Source organism: Schistocerca piceifrons, chromosome 11, assembly GCF_021461385.2.
Source record: "Schistocerca piceifrons isolate TAMUIC-IGC-003096 chromosome 11, iqSchPice1.1, whole genome shotgun sequence".
NCBI classification, from domain to species: domain Eukaryota; kingdom Metazoa; phylum Arthropoda; class Insecta; order Orthoptera; family Acrididae; genus Schistocerca; species Schistocerca piceifrons.
This window is the reverse complement of record NC_060148.1, coordinates 103136097-103158928: the sequence shown is the minus strand read 5'-3', so window position 1 is coordinate 103158928 and position 22832 is coordinate 103136097. Positions and strand designations below refer to the sequence as shown.

Below are 22832 nucleotides of genomic sequence, written 5' to 3'. Positions count from 1 at the left end.
AAATAACAGAGTATTAGAAAAATTCTACAACATAGCTCTCATCAGCTTAACACACAAAGACAGGAAAAACACAAATACACAAGGGTACACAAACATATAGCGGAATAATAGAAGGAAAGGACAGGGTTTGTTTTACTGCAGTATTTTGCAAACAAAACTTTCTTTACTTCTCGGAGATCTCCCTTCATTCATCATTATTCCCAAAAAGTCCTATCTATACTTCCTTCCTGTATTCGATTCATATTTCTTTCAAAATAATTGTTTCTCATTGTACAATACTCATTTTGGCCCAAATCTTTTTCATATAACTTCTCAATGCATTCTTTCCGTACTGTCCATAGTCAGTTTCTTATATAGTCTACCCTTCTTAAGCTAACTTAGATCTACTGACCTCAGATGCTAAACTAAGGGACGAGGCAATGCAGCATCACATAACAAATTAACACAAACAGCAATGCAAAAAAAATGGAAAATCGCAAAGCAAGCTACAGTAAATCTAAATTACCAAGAAATGCAACATTACAACTAATATGAGCCAATGTGCAGCAACAATAAATATAAGTCAGTAGTAAAACTAGCTTAACAGAGTAACACAATTTAAAATTCAGTAGCACTATGCCTGGGAAACAGCAGCAGCAACTTATATCTAAACATGACATAGCTCAAGCAAAAAAAATATTACACTAAAATGGCCATGTCTAATACCTATGTCACATCTTAACATTAGAGTGATGCATCACGAAAACTTACGCTAGTAGATAAGTTACCAAATCGTAAAAAAATTATTTATGCAATTCCTGTGAAGGGAAATGTCTTTTTGTGCTCCCTCATTTTTTTTGGATAGATCATAAAATTATTTACTGGATCTGTAGGCATAAAATATTTATATTAGTACATATATTAAATTTTATTTTAACCAATGCTGCAGTGCAGCTAGAAACTTGATATTAAACAAAATGTGTAAATAAATACATAAAGCAAGCCATATAGCATTTTTCTTAACTAGCAAGACAATAGCTGTGAAATGTTTCTCATCGTTTCATTAGGCATTTCAGTACATATCATAAATTACGAGCTCCACAGTATGCTTTCAACAAGGAGATGTCAGTAGCGCGGACAATGGCCTTCCCTTTCTTTTTTTTCTACCTGTGCTTCTGACGAGGCACTCACACTAATGGCTTGTTCTCCAGGCATCTGACACACCTGGGTGCCCACGACGCATTATGTTCAGGTGGTCACTTAACTTTCTTACGGAAATATTTACGACAGCAGTTTCCGCTACAGTGACAGTCTCATATAAAAATATTTCACAGGTCCAGAATTTGCGTTGCAAATGTGTAGAAACAAAATCCTATGAATATAACAGTGTCCAAAAAATTTCGTCGGCATTGTGATACATTCACGCATTTACACACATCTCATAACACTTAAAGTACGATTCTCGGTTTCCAACATCCTTTTTCACAAGTCAAGAGTCCTTAACTTCTTTCATTACTCCTTACCTTATTCGTCGACACTTCTTCCATATTGCATCATAACAGATAAGTAGCATAATCAAATAACTCATATAGCATCAGCCTATTAATCATAAACATACCTCAGCAGCATAATACACATCGTCATCGTAATAATAACATCGTAACACCTCAGTCAAATCTCAAAAAGGTCGTAGCTTCCTCCAATAATTAAAAAAAATTCTCTCCTCATGTCAAAAGTGTCATCTGCCTCAAACGTACTTTAAAAATCATGGTCTCATACCAAATACATCATTCAAAGCTCTCATAGTATCACAATGGTTCCGAAAAAATTAAACAGTTCACAAAGTACAGACAAAATACAATTTCATAAGTGTGAAGTTACCCAACGGTGTAATCACGTAAACATGTGTCACTGACGTAGTAAAAAGGTTTGTCTCTCTCAGTTAAATGATCAGATAGCTGTGTAATTTATGTGTTAGAGAAAAATGGTACCGATGTGTAAAGTTGTATAAGCAAATACCATATTAGCTAGGGCTCCTTGTGCTTGCCAAACATATGGTACACAAAGCAGGCGTGTACCCCCCTGAGGTTTATTGTAATTGTACCCTCAGGTATTATAGCTTACAGCAATGGAATGAAATGTATCACGAAAAACTTTCTTTGTAATTCAAAAATCTCTAAAAATAAATGTTTTAAGCACAAAATTAATCACTCAAATACATGTCCTGTAGCGCTAAATGTGCGTCTTGCTGTAAGATAATCTCTGGGAAGTGTCGTAGTTATTGTCCTCCGAAAGCTAAGTTCTGCAGAAGTCAATGTACTTACCTCATGATAAAGTGAAATGCTTTGCGTATAGATATCATACTTATTACGCATATTGCCGTGATGAAGAAAGTACTGTGCTGTAACGTATTGTTGTGCTACAGAAAAGGCTGTTTCCTTGTAGCTATACCACAAAAGTCACCACTAAAACATGTCTCACTTTATAGAAGAATTCAGAAAAAACTGTGCAGATATAAAACAGATACACCGCAAAAGCAACATTGTAAATTGTCACGCATTAGCAGTGTCGTGATAAAATCGTGTAGCTGTCACATAAACTAACCACTGTGTCATCTGGCATTTCACAGAAAGCACCTCAAATCCAGAATCCACTCTCAAGCAAACCAAAATGTTGCATGAAAATTTCATTAGCAGTGCTGGTATGTTCTAAGTATGTGAGCCGTATATTCGTTACGTAATCATGCAACTAACAAGGAGGAATGTATAAATAACAACACTGTGTCGTCTGTTAGCAATAACAATGCATTTGCAATAACTTGTCTAAGTTACCTATGTTCTTGACTGGATGGTTAGTTAGCTTTAAAACATAGTTGCATGTTAACAGTTTCTCAGTGTGACAAATTGTACAAGTAGGGTGAAGTGAAAATTGCAAAGACTAAGTTAAAAAGCAGATTATCTGTCAATAAATGGTTTTACATGAGAAATGTGGTGTAAACCTTTACTCTTCCTAGTACGCAGAGTTTCAACTTCAAAGCAATTATCATGTTGTATACGTCAGTGAAGAACAGTGGAATTTTTCTCAAGGTTAGCGTCTATGTTATTTTTCTCTGAGCCAGCCGGCGCACGCGGGTGCCTGCGGTGCGAGTCATTGTCTGCTACCTCTTTGTTGGCGCGCGCCGTTATTGGGATTTGGAGACCTAACTTCTACAAATTCACGTTGCCTAGAGGGCCCAGCTCTGTTAGACGTGAATTTCATCAGAACTGGCGGGTTTCTGTCGTTTTGTCGGTAGTTTACATAGTTTCTTTCTTGTCTGTCACGTGGTGGAGAATTTCTCCCTGAGTCGTAACTGCGCGCTGGACCGTTGCGTCTAAGGTTATTCTGTCTCCCTTGATAATAATTATTTTGGTTCCCATATTGTCTGTTTCTCTGATTGTCTCTGTGATAGTCATTACTGCGGAGAGGTGATCTTTCCCTGTAACTATTACTCTGCCAGTGGTTGTCATATGGGTGGTGTCTGTTTTGGTCACGATTTACGTTGTAAGAATAGGCTTGACGTGGCCATTTATTGTTTCTGTTATCACGGAATTGTGACGGATGTGACCTGTAGTGATTGTTTTCCTGTTTTCGCATCCCGCGACTGTCTGTGTCAATTTCTAATTCTTGTAAGAGTCCCTGAAAAGCTTCAATGTCGTCTTTGCAACGTCCTGCTAAAATAATATGTCTCAAATGTTCGGGCAGTTTGATTAAGCAAATGCGGATGAGTTCTGAGGGGCTGTATGGGTTTGAGAGGTATTGATTCTTGTGCAACATGTCTTCAAAACATTTCACAAGACTGGAAAATTCTGATTGTTCGAAGTGTTTCATCATTATGATGTTATGTTTTCCACGGTCTTGTGTGGCTTGAGACCAATATGCTGAGAGGAAGGCATGGTAAAATTCTCCTTCACTGTGGCAATCGTGAATGACCGATCGCATTCTTACAGCTGGTTCATTCTCTAAGTAGCCACACATAAATTCTAATCTGTGCTCCAATGACCAGTTAGGAGGAAAACAATGAGAGAATTGATGGAGCCACGCTTGTGGATGAATGTCGTTGGCAGAATTCTTAAACGTTTTGAATTTACGTGTAGTAATGAACAGCTTATAGTCAAAATCATCGTGTCGGCGAGTAGCATATCGGTCATTGTTACGTCGTGTCGGCGGTTCCATCTCAAAATTCGGTGTACCTTGCCAATTTCTTTCATATTTACCGAAATGCCCTGTGTTATTATTTTGTGGCTGTTCCGTATTTCTATGTCCCTCTTCCCTTATTGGGGCGCGAGTGTCCTCTGAAATACGTAATTCTTGTATTACCTGTGTCAGCTGATCTTGTACTTCCCGCATTTCTCTTTTGTATTGCGTATTAATTTGATTCTGATTTTGTTTGAATTTTCTTATTTGTTCATACTCTTCTGTGTCAGTGAAGGCTACGGGTCTTGTGTCATTCAGATCATCATCTACCTTTGTAGATGAGTTAGTGACCTGATCCGAAAGTTCGGCTACTTTCTCTGATAATGAACTAATTTCTTCCATGTGTCTTTCTACTGTGTCCTTTAAGTTTTCCTGAGTTTTTGCAAGTTGCGTAACCGAATCGGTAGATGCAACTGAGTCCATTTTAGCTTGCAAGGTCTCATGATTTTCATGGACAATAGTTTGCAGTTCTTTTATGGCTGCTTCGTGATTCTGTAATGCATTTTCATGCCGCGAAAAAATAGGTTGAAAATGTTCACAAATTTGTGTTTTTACGTCATTACAGACCTTTTGACATTTCGATTCGATGTTATGTAACTCAGTAGTTAAATCTTCACGTGTTTGTTCAAGTGTGGTGTCTAACTTCTGAAGCTTTTGCTGTGTTTGTCTCTGATTTTGTTCCATTGTGTCTAACTTTTGCAGCTTTTGCTGTGTTTGTCTCTGATTTTGTTCCATTTGTTGCATTAGTTGTAATAACAATGCATTAGTGTCTGGAATCTGTTCCTCTACTCTTTTCGGCAGTGCATTTGCACCGGCAACATTCACATTTTGACAAGCTGAAAATGTGTCTTGACTTATTTGAGAAAACAGTGAGGACGCAAAACCTGAACCTACAGTATTTGCAAAATTGTGTCCTATCATTTCGGATTCCTGAGGCGAGCTGTTGCCGACCGATCGATCGATAATGCTTCCCTGTTCACTACCTGTTTGACTGTCTACGCCATTGTTTGACGCCCACTCCATTTCCCTATGCACAGTTACCAAATTACTACTTTGAATATTAGTTAATTCATTACATGGTGGGGCCAACACACTGCTTTCGTCTTCACTGTCATTTCTCAGTTTACTTTGGAGCCGAGTGTTACGTTTTTCACACGCCATTATTGTGACAATATTTCACACGATAACACAGAAAAGCACAATTTGAATAGCAAAAATAAGAGAACACATTAACATAGCACTGAAAATAATATCTAGTTAATTGCAGCTGCGAAATACTTGGTGCAAATCTACATGCATGCCACAACTGTTTTACAGTACAACAATGAAAGACTGCAACTACAAAGGAGATTCTCTCTACAATTACGCGCTAGCAATAAACAAAAGCTACACTAAATACACAAACTACAAGAAAAAATCAGAAGATTCCAGTGAGGTATCCTAGGCTAAGGGTCGACATATGAAACATCCCCTTAGAACTATTTATACAAGACTGTGCTTAAACTGACACACAATAATTTTAGCGCAACGCAATCTGACTATCAAAGATCCCTGCAAAAGAATGGCCCTGAGTAACATTAAACTATACCTTTCAGAAATCACTTACCTCACAAAAATCTTCGTTACTCGAACTACTGCAATACAGCGAGCGCCACTACTGCCAGCTAAATAAAAGATTCAAACTACAGAAGGCACTAACTACTGATAGGAATAGTTAACAAATGAAAGATTTTAATAGAGAACAAACAATGTATTTACCTTAATAGTCTTAATATATGATATCCAGTATTACAAACTTCGAAACTCCGCCATCTCTCTCCCCACATCCACCACTGCTGGCGGCTCACCTCCAACTGCGCAACGCTACGCGCTGTTCACATCCAGCTATAGCAGTTCATGACAACAATGGCAGGCAACAATGCAAACTAGCCACATACTGCACACAGCACAGCCAGTGATTTTCATACAGAGTGCTACGTAACGTTGCCAAGCAAACTTACATAAAGAAAACATAAACAGCCTACTTACATAGAGAAAACATAAACAGCCTACTTACACTTTTTGAACATGTAATTGTTTACTTTCATTTTCGTAGCTGATTTATAACTGACCACTAATAGCAGCAGTTTGTCACAATAAACCAAACGTGTTTCTTCTAAGATAGATTTGCCTCGACGAGGCAGAAATTCACGCTTAACTTTTCAGCAGTCGAAAAATTATGTGCGTTACGAGATTACGAGTCGGATTAAATACAAGTTGGAGAGAATGCAAATGAAAAAGAAATGGAGGACAACGAAGAAACAATCCACACAGGTAACACTCCAAATACGCTACAAGCTCTGGTAGAGCGCATCCCGAAGAAGCATCCCGGAGTCTGTGAAAAGTGAGTTTACCAACTTGGACCACGAACCTCAGCGAGTAACTACAGCTGCGAGAGGAATGTGTGTGTGAACCATTCAAAAAAATTTCACTCTCGAAATTGTTAGGAAAATTGCGGTCCTACAACAGAAGAATCTGAATGAGAAAATGAATCTCCCGTTACCGATTCTGAAATAGACGCTTTGTTCTGAATTTTAATTAAAATGAGAGCTTACCTGGATATTTGCCACAGTCTTCGAAGAAGTGAACGGTATATTCGCAAGGTGGGCGTCACAATACAATTGACGGGATGTTGTGTCTTGCCATTTAACGCTTTCCCCAAAGGCAAACCTGGCGCACACGTTAGCACGTTCGGTAGTGCTGCCGAGTGATACACAACAGAAACGAAGGGAGAGCAGGCGCGCCTGCGGACGCCGTGCTGAGAGAGAGTTTGGAGGCACCGGTGGAGCCGGTAAGGAAAGGAATACAGGCTGCGACACCACAACCCACCGTCTCTGTCACACGACTACAGGCTTCTCTCAGCTGGGACTTCCTAATGCAACACGAAACGCACACCGAAAGAGCTTAGACGGCAGCAGGCAAAGAGGTGTACTCCTCCAGGTTTGCATTCGCAGATTTACCGACCAGTAAGCCTCCACTAAGAGTTATACTGGAATCACAAAGGAGAAAGTGAAGAAAAATTTGCTGCCAGGAATGACAACTTGACGCACGGAAGAAGAAAACCCGGAAAAACCTTAGGGAGGAGTGGGTGCTGCAGACCAAACGCCAGGGACGGGAGGCGTGTGTTCTGCGGTCTGCTTGCCGTAGCTGCAGTCAGCTCTTAACACAACGTCCAGCGTGGGTGTGCCTCGGCGCAACGAACGGCAGAAAACTGCAGACGCGCGAATTAGGAGTGTAACTTTTGAAGAACGATTCGAGGACTTGAAAGAACTGCATTTGCCCATCATTTACGCTGTTAAGAGCCACACCCGGAAAGAAGCTAGAGGTTATTTAAATTACTCCTGTTCCAAATGAAGAACCAACTAGGAGAAAGCCAGATGCCACACATGCTTCAAGAACGCAGTTAAGCAGAGAGCCAGAGATAAAGACCACAGAAAGCGACTTAACGTGTGAAAGCTATGGTTACCATCTGTGCAAGAGAAATTCTGAGTAAGTGCTTCTGTGTGCAAGGGAAAAGTGTCATCTGAAAACGACAGTATTTTCTACGATTGAAGACAGTTTCTCGACAGTTTTAAATATACCGTAACCTACATTTGTGCTATGTTTTCATTACTGTTTGTGAAACTTTTCGTCGCTGGCAAAAATGTATTACTCAGTTATTAAATCGAAGGGTAAATAGAAAATTTGAACGCCAGTTTCTTCAAGCAATGAGTTTACGTTTCTTTCATTGTCCACGTTTCAACGACTGTTTGTTATGCTTCAGGAGAGAGAAATAGTGTATTAAGCTGCGCACTTCTGGACGCCCTGTATGTTCTCGTACTCGGAAGGACGACGGTTCAAACCCGCGCACGGCCATCCTGATTGAGGTTTTCCGCCATTCCCCTAAATCGCTTCAGGCAAATGTCGGGACGGTTCCTTTGAAAGGGCGCGGCCGACTTCGTTCCCCTTCCTCCGCAAATCCGATGGGAGCGATGACCTCGTCTGGTCCCTCCCGCAAACCAACCAGCCAACCTGTATCTTCCAAACATTACAGTTTCAAACTGATCTCAGGCTGGAAACCATCATCTGAAGTAGATACGCATTAAAAGATTTTAAAACCTATTGTAGCAGGTTAATAATTTCGCGTCTTATAAAAATCTGTGTCCACAACAGAGGTACGTTCCTTGCTGCTGCGTGCGCTCACACACGCACACACACACACACACACACACACAGACACACACACACACAGACACACACACACACAGACACACACACACACAGACACACACACACACAGACACACACACACACACACACACACACACACACGACCTGCTCTGCTGTGGAGAGGGCATTCGCTGCTGCCCATGGGGGTAAAAATAAGAGGAAAAATGCCGGCTTGCATCGTTCTGATTGTAGTCTAAACAAATCACATTTCATTCGTAAGTGGACTTATTTAAGCGCTATTTTCTTATACATACTTGAAATTCTGATGAACTGTAAAGTTTTACAGTATGGTTTTATTTCCGTGATTTGACTTTAGACTTCCTGTCAATCCAACGCGAACAGCTCTGTGGAAGTGAGCGAAGCACTTGGTCTTCAGTGTTTGCTTATTCCGAAGTAACTGGAAAGTCCTGGCAGGAAATATCCTGGAAATGGAGACCAATGTTTTAAATGGGATAGTTTAATACTAAAGTAATGTAAGTACAAGTAGTTAATTGAATCTTCAGTGAAATGTGTGGAACACCTGTTACAGTGGTTGAATTGTAAGTATTTAAAGGGTTGGATATTTGTTACAGCAAAGTTCCCAATCTAAGTTCAGGCTACTTAGATCATTACATTAAGCACTGTGCTGTCGTGTTACCCTGTAAATTGCTGTTATTCGCCACACGGAATGTCACTTGGTACGTACAATTTAAGAACAAAGCAGACGTGTAAATTACAATGGGCCTGACAATCTTGAATTCCGTTCACTGCCTTCGCAATTTAACGAATCTTTCACTCTGTTGACACGACAGCTGGCTTGTTTAAATCATCCTTGCATACAGCTATGGGACACCAAAGGAAATAAAGTAAGTTTCTTGCAAACTTGAACACTTAAAATTTGCATTTGACTTGAAAATGCAACGAATACAAATGGGTGCCTCTAAACTATCAATCATTGCTTTCGGAGTTCTCGCTTTATCAATTATCGACACAAACACAATGAAAATGAAGAGAAATGGGTTACGAAAGCACGCTTTTCAGAGCACATACTTGTATTCTCGGTTATTCGAACTGTATAAACAAAACGGAATTACAGTACTGGGGCCAGAAGCGTCATATTTTCGTGTCGTATTACTGTATCGAATATGCATTAAACGTTTGAAGTTGCGTTCCTAATGCTGTGTTGTTCACTAAAACATTGTAACATTTACTGCACAAAATAAATATCGCCTGCACAAGACAGAAATAACGAACAAGCAGCAATTGTAAACACTCGTCTGTTAACGTTTTGTGGGATCCAAGATGGCGGCAGCCCCGCCCACTGACTTACAGCGTCAGTCTGCAGCGCCGTCTCCCCTCATTCCACCTCCATGATCCAGCCACTGTTCCAGAACCGGACGCGGCTTTGACGTCACGCGAGCCCCCCTCCCAGCACTTTGACCCCTCCTCATCTCCCCACCGCCACCCGGCAAGAAAGCCACGTCGCGAATCGCTTACCGCACTTTTTGACAGCCGCCTTGCACTTCAAGGGGAAGGACGTAACATTAACCTAACCTCTCCTTTTTCTTCCACATAAAAATTTCTGTTTAACATCACACACGAAGACGGAATAGGGCTGTGTTGTTGTTGTTGTTGTCTTCAGTCCTGAGACTGGTTTGATGCAGCTCTGCATGCTACTCTATCCTGTGCAAGCTTCTTCATCTCCCAGTACTTACTGCAGCCTACATCCTTCTGAATCTGCTTAGTGTATTCATCTCTTGGTCTCCCTCTACGGTTTTTACCCTCCACGCTGCCCTCCGGTACTAAATTGGTGATCCCTTGATGCCTCAGAACATGTCCTACCAACCGGTCCCTTCTTCTAGTCAAGTTGTGCCACAAACTCCTCTTCTCCCCAATTCTGTTCAATACCTCCTCATTAGTTGTGTGATCTACGCATCTAACCTTCAGCATTCTTCTGTAGCACCACATTTCGGAGGCTTCTATTCTCTTCTTGACCAAACTGTTTATCGTCCATGTTTCAGTTCCATACATGGCTACACTCTATACAAATGTTTTCAGAAACGACTTCCTGATACCGATGTTAACAAATTTTTCTTCTTCTGAAACGCTTTCCCTGCCATTGCCAGTCTACATTTCATATCCTCTCTACTTCGACCATCATCAGTTATTTTGCTCCCCAAATAGCAAAACTCCTTTACTACTTTGTGTGTCTCATTTCCTAAACTAATTCCCGCAGCATCACCCGATTTAATTCGACTACATTCCATTATCCTCGTTTTGCTTTTGTTGATGTTCATCTTATATCCTCCTTTCAAGTCACTGTCCATTCCGTTCAGCTGCTCTTCCAGGTCCTTTGGTGTCTCTGACAGAATTACAATGTCATAGGCGAACCTCCACGGATTTTAATTTATACTCCTAATTTTTCTTTCGTTTCCTTTACTGCTTGCTCAATACACAGATTGAATAACATCGGGGATAGGCTACAACCCTGTCTCACTCCCTTTCCAACCCCTTCTTCCTTTCGTGCCCCTCGACTCTAATAACTGCCATCTGGTTCCTGTACAAATTGTAAATAGCCTTTCGATCCCTGTATTTTACCCCTTCCACCTTCAGAATTTGAAAGAGAGTATTACAGTCAACATTGTCAAAAGCTTTCTCGAAGTCTACAAATGCGAGAAACGTAGGTTTGCCTTTCCTTAATCTATTTTCTAAGGTACGTCGTAGGGTCAGTATTGCCTCCCGTGTTCCAATATTTCTACGGAATCCAAACCGATCTTCCCCGAGGTCGGCTTCTACCAGTTTTTCGTTGTTATGTAATTAGATTGTAAAAAATTCATTCGAACGAACTAATTAGAGGTGAATATTGTAATTTAGATGTAGTTAAAACGCTGGCCTATGCAAGCGAGTTTGCTGTTGTACAGAGCCGAAGCGTACGTCTGGAGTAGACGCTACTGTCGGCCCAAACTTGTTACGTCGAGCGACATTGGAGAACTGCGTGTCGTCACACACTGTCTACCACTAACGCCGTACCTAGCGCCAGCCCATCCAACTGAGACCCGAGTAGTCTCACGTTGAGGCTGTAACAGGCCGGCCGGTGCAGTACTGTTTCGTAACTGAGTGAGGCTGTTGAGATCAGTAAGTGTTATAATCTAATGAACTTTACGTCAGTCATTTGCTCGACAGGCGCTATCCCTTCACCATTACTGACTCCGGGAACACCACGAGCGAAAGAATATTAAAATATTGGAATGGTTACATTATTTAATTTCGGTAAATACGATAAAGAAGTGAAACAGTGCTACTCAAGACTGTTATTTAACATCGGTGAATTTTGTTGCTCCGTAAAGCAACTAGTTAAAGAATAATGACAACGTAGAAGAGTTGAACCATAATTCAAATGAAATGTTGACGAAATATTACCTCAGAATGACATGTTTTTTGTGTGCGCTGCAAACTCTACTCACATCTGAATATTACGTTAACAAAGAACTGCAAAATTACGGATTCTTCGCTACACGAAACATCAAACGACGCGTACAGTGTAAGGTGCACACCACCTGCAGATCGACTTTCTGCCCTCAGCGGTTTGGACTGGGCGATGATTCAGTCAGGACACTGGCTCTTATATAGAGAGTAACAAACGTACAGCTATTTTTGCTCACAAATGGAGCTGGCGTCGGTTCAAGTAATTTGCCATCTAAAGTAACAGATTCAGATTATTTATTGCAAATTTCAGTAACTATTTCATAGTTTCACGTTTCTTTCTATCGCTACCGTGCAAAACTAGTCGCGCAGTAACGATTCCGTTGTAATTGTATCCGCAGTTGTCCGGGTTTCCATTATTCTTCGGGACACGTGGCTTTCCCAATTTACAGGGAAAAATTAGGTGCGTGTGTCATTTAAAAATCCTAATTAACCCGAAGTGCAGATCCGCTGTAACTGGCGTAGTCAGGAATTTCATTAAATGTCCGCTGTAGTTCAGCGGAAGCCGGACCTCGGTACATACTGTGCGTATATTTTGGGTGACCTGATAGCTCTACGACCGGCTGAGACCCGTACACGAGGCACGTGTAACACCTGGAGCGTAGTACGTAATTTTTCACGCATTTCTAAAGAGAACACTCAGGAAGGGACGGATTAATCATCTCTGAAACGCCACTGCAGTGTGGTTGTGGTGTGCGGACATTTGCCACGATTTTACTGCTCCGAAGCGTTGGGTCCCGTGTCTCCCCTTCCTCATCACTTACTGAGCCTTTCCGCTGGTTTACTTAACACAGAACCAGTCTCTCTGGATTTTCCGCCACATGTCTAGAGAGAGTTTCGTTGTAGAAACTATTAAATGCATGTCGCATTGAAATCCGCACCAAATTTCGAGCCTCGGTAAAACTTGGTGAATCTTGGAGATTTTGCGTTCGTCTAAATTATACATACCTTTTTCAGTGCTCCTGCAGCAGCTTTCTGTGGTGTTTTGTGTACCATGGGCGATCAGTTCCGTCTCTTATTAATTTATTTGGTATGAATCTCTCGACAGCTGTTGATACTATTTGTTTGAACTTAGGCCACATATGGTCTTCACTTACATAGTTTGGAAGGATTGGAGACTGTCTCTTAGAAAGACGAATTTTTAGTTGCTTTTATAAATAGATATATTTCGCATTTAGTTTTGGTGAATTTCTTTGTTACGGAATTGAGCCTCGCTACGACTGTGTGTTCACTAATCCCTGTATCCATCGTGATGCTCAGAATTATTTGTGGCTAAGAGGTCAAGTGCGTTTTCGTAACCATTTGCAATTTCAATGGCCTCGTGAACTAATTCTTCAAAATAATTTTTAAAAAAGCATTTAGAACAATTACGGAAGTTGTTTTCTATCTACAATAGGGTCTGAAAATGTATTTTTGTCAACATACAGAAGGTAGACTGAAATCACTGCCAATTGTAATTGTATTTGTAGGGCACCTATTTGTGATGAGACTCAAGTTTTCTTTGAACTGTTCAGCAATTGTTTCATCTGACACCGGGGGGTCGGTAAAAAGAGCCAGTTATCAATTTATTCCGGTTGTCGAATATAACCTCTGCCCATACTAAGTCACAGGAACTATCTGCTCCAATGTCATTTGTGAGCTGGAACACACATTACATTATTTTTCCCTTAAGTTGTGCTTCTTGCTTCTGTTGCGCAGATCATTAAAATCACGGCTTTTCCCTACAAAACCTAGGTTGCTTTCTCTGTGACCCTGTAAATACCAGAGGCAAACAATGAAGAACAACAACGTACGTTACAAGCACAGCATTCTGTTACTTCATTTCCTTATTTCTAACATTTTAAAATTGTAACGTCGACTTTAGATGACACGTCGATCACAGATGTTCTTACCTTTATTTAGTGAACGAATTTTCAGTCATATTTTTAAGTGTCCCGCTATACTTTATTAACTAATGTTTCGCCGCAAGGGATGTCTCATTTTAGAGAGTAGGGATGTCGCATTTTAGAGAGTAGGGATATCGCATTTTAGAGAGTAAATTAATATGGAGTATGTCGTTCTTTTCAAACATTGACATAGCCATTTCTTCTTTCCTTGTATTTTGGGCATGCAGTTGTAGTAATTAAAGAAGGCACAAATGCAGTGATCAAAACGAAATGATTAGCGTACATTCGCATTCTCTTTACATCGTTCCTTTCTTGTTGCTCCCATGGCGACGGACTGTTTCTATCGCAATCAGTAAGCGTGAAAGGAAGCTACCGTACAGACATACGAATCTATATTTATACTTGGCAGAACTAATTACATACTGACATAAGCGTCGGTATTGCTTTCGTTTCCCAAAAGTTATGAATACTTCGATTTCGGAAAAGGAGCTCTGTATTTGGCCAAGATGTCGAAGAAGAAGGTCCCTTACGTACTGGTTGTACCGAGTAAGATGTGGAGACGGCGGTTTGAAAGCGGACAGAATAAGAACGAGGAATGGCGTCTCTTACCTGAGGGATCGCTACATGGCGAAGGGGCAAGTGTGGGAAATGTCCGGCGTGGCAAATGTCCGGCGTTCGTCCAGACATCGCTACACGAGTAACGAACTGAAGAATCCCGGGAGGGTGAGTGCGTGCAGCAGGGGAGGGGCGGGGCGCAGCGCAGGGGCCAGCAGCGAGCAGCGCGCACCAGCCCGTGCTCTCGCGGTCAGCGTAGCCGGGTTCGATTCCCGGCCGAGTCTCTCGGCTGGCGCCCGTCACCTCAGCCCATCTTCACCTCTGCCCGACTGCTGAGGCAGCTCTTCCTGGTGGCTGGGGGCCTCTACTGGGAGCGTCGTGAACTCAGTGACGGGAGAGCAGCACCAACGAAGCGCAGGACAGCAAAGGAGACGAGAGGAGAGGAGAAGCTGACTCACAGTCGACCAACCGCTTTTATAACCGGAACGAAAAACGATACAATTTGTGTTGTCAAACTATGCCAACATACGAACAATCACATCTTTCAAGCTGATGGAAACATTCTTCCACCTGAAAACTTCATGTGGCGTGCACATTTTTTATGGCCCGGTGTTTTCCGCACCAGTATGAAACATCGCTCTCGAAGATATGAAGCATACCGAATCTACCATTGTGAATCCAACAGTATACTCTCATCCGCGCAATCTCAATTCGTTATATTGCTCTATTGCAACACGTCTCGTGCAACAACCAAATCTAAACGGGAAGTAGTACCGAATTAATACTGTGATGCGGAGTGCAGTAAAACTGAGTAACCGCCTGCATCACGTTGCGGTATGTGGAGGAGGGTACTTGGCGCACTCTCGGCCTCGCCGCTGCGCACTTCCCTGCCGGCGCGGCCGCTGACGTCACCGGCTGACCCTGAGCTGCCGACACGCAGTTACCTGACCCGCGGTGCGCGGACACGGACGCCCGCTTCCTGCGGCCAGACTGCTGCTTCGCAGTCCAGACTCACGGGCTTGCAGCGAAATGAGCACGAGCACGAAATCCGGAAACTGCAGCCAACACAGACGCTTACAGACCACCACCTTACCCACTCGCCATTCGCGAGCGGAACAGGCATAAACGGGTAGTATTATGAAGAAAAATCGGCACTTCTGCAGTTTAGGGGGTACATGCGCTGATCACGAGCAAAGTACCTATTTTTCGAGGAAACGCGTATTTCTGAAGATATAAGCACATATATGCACGGAATACCAAAACGTTTTTTATTTCAAAAATTGTGTGTTTCAATCGTATCTGATGCGTTTCGTACGGATGCAAAAAAATAGATCAATTAACTGCCTCAAAAAATTTTTTTTATCAGAAATGATGTATTGCATATGTATGCACGGAGTTTCAAAACCTTTTTTTTTTTGCAGAAAAGATGGAATTAATAACAAAATTTTCTCAAAATATCTTATTTGTTTATTTTGCACAGATATACATTAAAGCTCGAATCACAGATTAGATAAAAACAGCTACCTCAAGTTAATTTGCGGCATTGCGATAGATTTTTCGAACACGCTCAATGAGACTGTGGAATGGATTTTCCCCAAAACGTTGACGCCAGAGAAATTCCGCCGGGTACTTACTCAGCACAGCACGGTGAGTTCCGAAACGCCTTTTATTTTTTCTTTAGCTTTTGCAACACTGACTCCACGTGATTTGTGGTATCGTTTGTAAAGGGATCGACAAAATAAAGCGAATGACTGACAGATGATTGTAGCCCATGTTACCTATGGTGGTGTAAGCTTGCCACAAATCGGAAACTACTGTGGTTCCAGGCAAAACATACTGTTGCAGCAAACGGGTAGCGTCACGACGTGGCACAGCAACCATAAAGCTTTGCTCTGTCTCAACGCCAAGAGCCATTGCTCCCGCACACTATGACCTTTACTTTCTCCTGAAGAAGCAGCTCTCGTCTATTTCAACAGTATGGCCAGGGCCGCCCAAAACTATTGGCTCAATAACGAAATATTCATGGCAGATATCCCTACAAAATTGGCACCAATCGACCACAGTCTGCTCACTGCCAATTTTGAGCTCCCTCATTAAAAACTTTTGCTTATTGAGTTCGAAAGCCCACACGTAAGACAGTCGCAAAATTTTAGAAATGTCTAAATGACTGCCAGCAAAAAATGACATTTTCCTGACTGAACATTTCATTCTGCAGGCCCTGCCAACGGAGCAGCGGCAAATTTCGCCATCTTTCCCTGTAGTTTTCTCCTGTGTATCCAACACAATTCCCATTTTCACACACCATATCGTTCTTCGAAAGACCTTGTTGCCCAGCCCATTGTATAGAGCTTTAGGTGTTCTCCGTAACATGGTATAAATCTTCCATTACAAAGTCACTCACATCTCGAAAATTTCTCGCCCTTTTGGCACACACAGTAATATACGATACTTCAAAACAGACAGCCTCAACAGAAAAATATAGGTTGTTGGGCGCGCTGATCAAGATATATAACTGTGAGCAACAGGGGCATATATACCATATGCAACAATATGCAAAGCCAACTACAGCTATCATGGTTAGGATGCATGAAACTGTAAGCTTTACCTATGGGTAAAGACTGAAGAAATATATTGAAGAGTCTGCAGCATATTGGCAAGTTGGTCAAATCAGACAGTTAATTGATCTTTTTTTGCATTCATATGAAAATAAGTACTTTTTTGGTAATCCGTGCATATATATGCTTATATCTTCAGAAATACGCGTTCCCTTCAAAAATAGGCACTTTTCTCGTGATCAGCGCATGGACACTATAAACTGCATAAGAGCCGAAACATCGTGTTGAGCATGGTATTTTAGTTGATACTAATGTCCTCCGTGGTACTATCCGTCGGCAATTACGACAGTATCACATCGGTTGCATTCCAGGGCTGCGTACATTAAACACGAGGCAATTTTATTGAGAAGAAGACCAAGTCCGAAGTATGCTACCTATTTCTTCGGGTGTACTTTCTTTCACGGTTTCACTTCTAAACAGGAGAGCATTTCTGAGCGAACTCTTAGTTTTCTTTCATTTCTATTCGGCCATTTACCAGCAAGCTGGATCTATTCTGCCTGCATAGCCCGAGTAACAGTGTGAGATACACGTTGACGCCCTTTTACGGGTCACTAGAGCAACTTTTTTTCAGAGTAACTGAGCACATATTGGTAATTAGAATAGTATGCACTTCGCCGCCTCTTCACACTGAATTTTGACGTATTGCTACCGGCAAAAGCTGCAACATCTTTTTGTAACAAAGGTACCACAGTTCGGGAGAACAGGGCGTCGTTCGTGGAACGTGTTGTGCCCACAAGTACAGTCACTCTACAAACTATTCGACCGACCCGTGGCGCATAGACTGTAACACAGTCATACAAATATTGCTGCGAAACGAATAGTAACTATTTCCTTACGTCGGCTGATTTCTACACTTGGTAATAAACCGGTCTTCACCTCTATTTGCGACCAAACGCACGCTACGTAAGATCGCCACACGAGTCCCCCTCCCCCCCCCCCCCCCCCCCCCCCCCCTCCCCTCCGCACTGGGCCACAGCCGCGCCGACACACGCCTCCCGCGCTGGTCAAGTGTTCCCTGCAGCCCAGCGAACAGCTGCCCCTCCGGTCTGGAAGCCGTTCAGCCATACTCACGCCATATAGGTCCGAGAGCGTTGCGAAACTATAAACGAAGAGATACGTGCCCTCAGGTTGTTTCGACGACGAAAATGTTTTTGGAGAAACCGCTCGGTACACACAGCAGTACAGTTACGAGTATGATACACCAGCTTTAATCGTGAGCAGAAGAAGTACGAAAACAAATCGCGAACCGGTCGTGCTGCAGTTCTGTCCGAGATGGAGAAACGACAGCTACTTCGAGAAGTCATGAAAAATTCGAACTGAGAGCCCCACACCTCGCTACTGGTTTCCGACTGTGCGTACAGGAAGGCCTGTTTCTGCACGAACAGCCCGCAGAAAACCGTACGTCAGTAAAGTGAAGTGAATAGAAGAAAGCGAGTTGCATTTCAAAGGGAACGTAAATCAGGTGCGTTTGGTTTCTGCAGGATGGTTGTATTTACTGGTGAGAATGGATTTGAGCTGTTTACGTGTAAAGGGCGCGTAACAGCGTGGAGAAAAAAGAATTCTGAATTTGAACAGAGAATGTAACGGCCCCAGTTACACATGGTTTCAGTACAGTGTGTGAGGGTGCTCATTGATGGCATTATGGGACAACAAAATGTACATAAATACCCTAAAAACAGTACTGTGAATCATATGGGTATTATAATTTCACACAAGACATTAATTCAAAACGTACTTCTCTAACTGTGGCTGTTGTATAACAGGCCCCACCTGGATGCACACACCCCAGACACTAATCCTATCGACAATTGTGACGTTTGCTCGACCAAAACATCACGTCAGACATCCAATAGAAACGGTCGACAGACCGCTCTCCAGGAGGAATGCCGTAAAATTACACTGCAAACAACAGAATCTCTGGTGAAATCCACTCCAAGCAAGAATGCCAGCGTTTATAGGAGGAAAGGAGGCCCTACTAACAACATTCTATGTTCAAAGTGTGATGTACAGTACTGCAGACGAATACTGATTTTGCGTCTTACATTGTCTATCTGTAATTCTGAATGCTCAAACGTGTTTATTCACGGAGCAAACCTGTGTTTTCTTTATAGCATACTCATTTTCACTGATCAATAAGGACGTGCTTGTACCTGCTTCGTTTCAATCCGCAGTTTTCGGCCCTTTATACACCCTTAAACATACGATCACGTATTAGACGAACACCTTTGCGGAGTCACTGTGTCACCGGATAGCCGATATTCCGTGTCTGCAGCTCCCGAGCACGTTTAGACTACACTGTAAATACAACACGACGGTATCTTCAGCTTTAAGAAAGATTTCAACACCTCAGCGGCACATTACGCAGCATTTTACGGCCTAATGTGTGCATGACGTACGTCAGACGGCGCCTACATTCTCTAGACCGAAATCCCACGAATTACGTTGCATTTATTCCTACAATATGAAGCACAATTAAGGAATATAATTAAAAGGTAACTGTGATTGTGACACACACACACACACACACACACACACACACACACACACACAGAGAGAGAGAGAGAGTGGTCCATTGATCGAGACCGGACCAAATATCACACGAAGTAAGCGACAAAGGAAAAAACGACAAAAAAACGAAACTCGTCTAGCTTGAAGGAGGAAAACAGATGGCGCTGCTATAGGTCAAACGGATATCTACTGCCTTTTTTTTTTTTAAATAGGAACCCCCATTCTTATTACATATTCGTGTAGTACGTAAAGAGAGATCAATGTTTCAGTTGGACCACTTTTTTCGCTCTGTGATAGATGGCGCTGTAATAGTCACAAACATATGGCTCACAATTTGAGGCGAACAGTTCGTAACAGGTAGGATTTTTAAATTAAATACAGAACGGAGGTGCATTTGAACATTTTATTTCTGTTGTTCTAATGTGATACATGTACCTTTGTGATCTTATTTCTGAGAATGCATGCTGTTACAGTGTGATTACCTGTAAATACCACATTAATGCAATAAATGCTCAAAATCATGTCCGTCAACCAGAATGCATTTGGCAATACGTGTAAGGGCATTCCTCTCAACAGCGAGTAGTTCGCCTTCCGCAATATTCGCACATGCATCGACAATGCGCTGACGCATGTTGTCAGGCGTTATCGGTGGATCACGATAGCAAATATCCTTCAACTTTCCCCACAGAAAGAAATCCGGGGACGTCAGATCCGGTGAACGTGCGGGCCACGGTATGGTGCTTCGATAACCAATCCACCTGTCATGAAATAGGCTATTAAATACCGCTTCAACCGCACGCGAGCTATGTGCCGCACATCCATCATGTTGGAAGTACATCGCCATTCTGTCATGCAGTGAAAAATCTTGTAGTAACATCGGTAGAACATTACGTAGGAAATCAGCATACATTGCACAATTTAGATTGCCATCCATAAAATGGGGGCCAATTATCCTTCCTCCCATAATGCTGCACCGTACATTAACCCGCCAAGGTCGCTCATGTTCCACTTGTCGTAGCCATCGTGGATTTTCCGTTGCCCAGTAGTGCATACTATGCCGGTTTACGTTACCGCTGTCGGTGAATGACGCTAAGTAGAACGCAAAAAATCTGCCATCGTCCCGTAATTTCTCTTGTGCCCAGTGGCAGAACTGTACATGAAGTTCAAAGTCATCGCCATGCAATTCCCGGTGCGCAGAAATATGGTACGGGTGCAATCGATGTTGATGTAGCATTCTCAACACCAACGTTTTTGAGATTCTCGATTCCCGCGCAATTTGCGCCGTTTAAGCGCTCCATCTATTTTCGTTAGTACATAATAGTTTTCAGTTACATACATCTGTACAGTTCTTTCGTTTTGTTTATTCTTTAGTCAAGAACAATACACAGTTCAATAACTGGTGGGCCATTAGCAATTCTGATTATATTTTCTGCCTCCACAATGTTTTCAGATCGTAAGAACGGACAGACGATTCATCGTGAAGGTGGTGATTAAGGAATATTATAAAATCACGTGATTTAGTGGCAAGGCAGGAAAGTAAAACATCGTTACCTACTCTTTGCCTGTTATGCTGACGTATCTCTACGATCTGTTGCAAAAAGTCGAAAACATGTAATTTCCACAGATATGACCCCTTTGTGCATCTGGAAAAAATCGTCCAAAGGAATGTAGTACGCAAGTTCCACTATCGTTATTTGGATATTGATGTAATAAGAGACATTACACTATGTACAGGTGGACATCACATTTCCATTGTAAGCTAGAAACAGTCGAAAAACAGTCACAAATAATCATGTTTTAATTGGCTCGCCAATTGAGAGAAACGATTTCAATTGTTGTATACATAGTATCAGCATTAATAAACTAATTATGCAACAGGCTACACAAATTTAAAAAAAAATTTCGGTGTTATTACGAAAGTAGGAGTTTCCTGAAAGAATGTGGTAATTACATATATTAAATTTGTTGAAATGTATTGCTGACAAAGGCACCTCTACTTTCATGACAATGTTTTTCGAACTATCGCTCACAAGGCATAAATGGCTACCTCCCACATTACTTTCGTGCGCATTATGCTCAACTGCTGACAATGCACTGACCATTGTGTTGTGCGACAGATCATTTTTTTATTTTTCTCAGTAAGAACTATTTTATTTGCGAACTGCACATTCCGAGTTTTGCAAGCCATATGTGAGTAACCAGCATCTGGCATGTTCCTGTCATTCCACCTGAAAGAACGCTCGTCATTAATTTAAATCATGCTCAGATCAAGAGAAGGAATAAAATCCTTTGGCAAGTTTCCATTCCAGTCGCTCAGTGTCAAAAATACCGATGCGTTATGGGGATTCAACCAAAATTCCAACAGAATTAGCAGTCTTTGTGTGAGTTGATAAAGTTTTCTGACGCGCACTATGGCTGTCGATAACTCTTACAAAATTAGTGACTGGAGTGAAAAAAAAAAGGAAGTCAATTTGCGCTTAGCCTCACATCGGTCACTGCTGCTACAACGGCAGGTTAACAACAGTCAAGTAAGTTGGAACGTGGTGTGACAGTCGGCGGACTAGCCATGGGACAAAGCATCCCCGAGGTAGCGATCAAGTGGGGTTTTTCCCGAACGACAATTTCACGAGTGTACCGTGAATATCAGGAATCCAGTAAAACAACATCCGAAAACATTCGCGCGTCTATAGAAGAAGATTTCATTATAAACGACCCGATAATGACGATAGTGCAGAAGCTAATAACTGATCGTTAGTTTATCGATGTTTACGTAACTAGTCCTACCTGTTGCGTCCACGAACACGCCTGCCCTGCTGTAGGAAAGCGACTGAGCGCAGCCTCGCAAGAGACTGTTCTAGAAGAGGAGGGGCGGCGGCTGCGACGTCACGTGACCCCCCCCCCCCCCCACCACAACACCAGCAGCTGACGCAGCGAGCCGTCACGTCCGCGCCTCGTGCACAATTATTCTCTCTCTCTCTCTCTCTCTCTCTCTCTCTCTCTCTCTCTCTCCAAGAACGGAGCAGTCTCCACGCTTCCCGCGACAGAACACTGCATTCCGAATAAACCAACTCCCTGTACGTCCGCTCAGCCCCTCTCAGCTACGCCGTAACGTCCCAGCGTTTGCTGCCACTCTGCTGCTGATGCCTACGGGCGGGGCTGTTCTCTGCAGTCTGACCTGAAGCTACACCACCGCTGCTGCTTTCGTGCCAGCGCTCTCCGAGGCCACCCCTGTGGACTCTGAGCTACGGATTCAGTGGCCGAGTCTCCCTCTGCTGTCCGTGTTACGCTCCTTCACTTTGAGAATACTGTTTTATCGTGTTTGATTAGATAGTCACAACGAAATTGA

General features: G+C 42.4%; 1 long non-coding RNA gene across 1 annotated transcript; it reads right to left on the bottom strand.

Annotated features, from left to right (window-relative positions):
* Positions 1-6262: 6262 nt before the first annotated feature.
* LOC124720268 lies at positions 6263-22326 on the bottom strand. The gene is made up of 3 exons (XR_007006106.1): positions 22271-22326; positions 8715-8882; positions 6263-8316 (listed from the first exon to the last, which is right to left on the bottom strand). It is a non-coding gene; the product is annotated as an uncharacterized LOC124720268 (long non-coding RNA).
* Positions 22327-22832: the final 506 nt, after the last annotated feature.